Source organism: Rhipicephalus microplus, unplaced genomic scaffold (assembly GCF_043290135.1).
Source record: "Rhipicephalus microplus isolate Deutch F79 unplaced genomic scaffold, USDA_Rmic scaffold_201, whole genome shotgun sequence".
Lineage (NCBI taxonomy): Eukaryota > Metazoa > Arthropoda > Arachnida > Ixodida > Ixodidae > Rhipicephalus > Rhipicephalus microplus.
This window is the reverse complement of record NW_027464772.1, coordinates 240,001-242,500: the sequence shown is the minus strand read 5'-3', so window position 1 is coordinate 242,500 and position 2,500 is coordinate 240,001. Positions and strand designations below refer to the sequence as shown.

At 35.7% G+C, this 2,500-nt stretch overlaps 1 pseudogene; it reads left to right on the top strand.

Annotated features, from left to right (window-relative positions):
* LOC142792008 (large subunit ribosomal RNA) overlaps window positions 1–2,500 on the top strand; it is an 8,203-nt pseudogene that overhangs the window by 3,189 nt on the left and 2,514 nt on the right.

Here is a 2,500-nt window from a genome sequence, read left to right as displayed (position 1 = left end):
TAAAAGGGCAAACAAAAGTCATGGAAAAGTTGCAAATTGATCCCTGGTTTGAGGAAGTCCAGGGGAAAATAAACACGAAGGAAAGTATTGAAGAAATAGTGAATACGCTACACGAGAAAATCGAGAAACTTAAGAAGGAATTCAGTAAAAAGAAAAAACCTTCTAAACAAAAACCGAATACTTGGTGGTCAAGAGACCTAGAAATTGAAAGGAAGAGAGTCAGAGCACTACGAAGGAGGTATCAAAAGGCGAAAGGGGATATCAGAGAACAATACAAAAAGGAATACTATAAAGAACATGACACGTATAACAACATGATAGAACAGGCTAAAAACAACAGTTGGAAAACTCTATGTACTAAGGCTACGAAAAATCCATTCATCCTACCGTATAAAATTGCACGAAATAAGATGAAAACCAAGGTTATGTTTAGAAGCATCACAAAAGAAAATGGAGAAGTCACAAAGACTCTTCAGGAAACAATAGAACACATTCTAGGAAATTTATACCCTAACTGCATGGAAAATGACGAGCCAGGACACAGTCAAATACAATCAAGCAACGACACAATAAACAATAACAAACAGGGAGGAAATTGGACATCGGGAGCAGAAATGAGAGAAAGAAATTTACCCAGTGATGACCTCCCATTTACAGAGATTGAAGTAACGCAGATAGTAAAAAATCTGAGGAAAGATGTAACCCCCGGACCAGACAACCTAAAAACTAACCTCATACAAGTGATGTATGAAAGGCATAAGACTTTCTTTGTCAATCTTTTTAATGCATGCTTAAAGCACGGACATTTTCCTCAAAGATGGAAAGAATCTAAAATTATATTGATTCCAAAAGGGAACGGAGAGGACAAATCCGAGGAAAACAAATATCGCCCAATAGCTATTAACTCGATTTTGGGAAAAATATTAGAAAAGCTCATAAAAGATAGAATCTATTATTTCTTGTTTAAAAATCACCATTTTAACAAAAAACAATTTGGATTTACCCATGGGACATCAACAACCACGGCATTGGAAGAAATAATCAAACGAATAAACCAAGCGAAAATTGATAAGCTAAACAGCATGCTAATAGCACTAGATATTAAAAACGCATTCAATTCTATAAAACCCGAAGTAGTTATTCAGAAATTAGAAGAATATAAGTGTCCCAACAACCTAATAAAACTGGCGGACAATATTCTACGGAACAGGAAAATAATCTATGAAACAGATGGAGTAAAAATTAAGAAAACACTAACTTCAGGTTCCCCACAGGGGTCACCTTTAAGCCCACTCTGTTGGAATATAACAATAGGCGACCTATTAGAAACTCAGCTTCAAGAAGGAGTACACATCCAAGCCTTTGCGGACGACGTGGTGTTACACATAAAGTTCCGCTCAAGAAAAGAGGTGGAGGAAAAAGCTACGAAGGCACTAACACTAATAAATCAGTGGGCACATCAAAAAGGAATAACCCTGAATAAGGAAAAATCGGAATATATGATAATCGGAAAGCAGTACATTAGCCATCAACCCCAAATAAAAATCGGACAGGATAAAATCAAAATGGTTAACGAAATGAAAATTCTAGGGGTGGTCTTGGACACAAAACTAACATTCCTCCCACATCTAAAATACTTAAAAAGAAAAGTAGACGAAGTCACGTATAATTTAAGTCGTACAATAAAAGACGACAAACATACAAATAGAAACACACTACAGTTAATATATAAAAGGGGTATAGAACGAATGGTTACATACGCCTCCCCAGCATGGTATAGCCGAAAAACCATTTTTATTAAAAAACTGAAATCAATCCAAAGATTACCTTTATTATTAATAACTAAATCATTCAAAACAACATCAAATCTTTCACTCAACATATTAGCAAACATTCCACCTCTCCATTTGACAATCGAAAAAGAAAACGAATTACACTACATACTTAAGAAAGGAAAGAACTTCACATGGCAACAGAAAGTATACACCGAAAACGAAATAATGAAGAAACACGACCAATGGCAAGATCATCCAGCAAATAAAGTTAGCATACCCTTTGGAACAACAGAGGAAGAAGCAGACTTCAAAATATACACAGACGGATCAAAGAAAGAAAAAGAAACAGGAGCGGCATTTATAATACTAAACAAAGATAACCAAATCCAAACAGTGAAAAAATATAAACTTCCAGAACACAGCAGTAATTACGAGGCTGAGATCATTGCAATCCAGAAAGCAATAGAACATATCTGGCCTCTACAAGCTTTCGTTAAATACCAGCTTTTTACAGACAGCCAATCTGCACTTCTGGCAATAAAAAATCCAGATAACCTAAATCCAATTATTTGTAACATCAGGAAAACCTTAAGCCAAACACAAAGTAAAGATATTAAACTGACCTACGTAAAAGCACACAGTGGGAATATAGGGAACACATTAGCCGACGAATGCGCAAAAGAAGCGAGCAAAGACGGAGAGGAAATATTTGTTCCCATAACGAA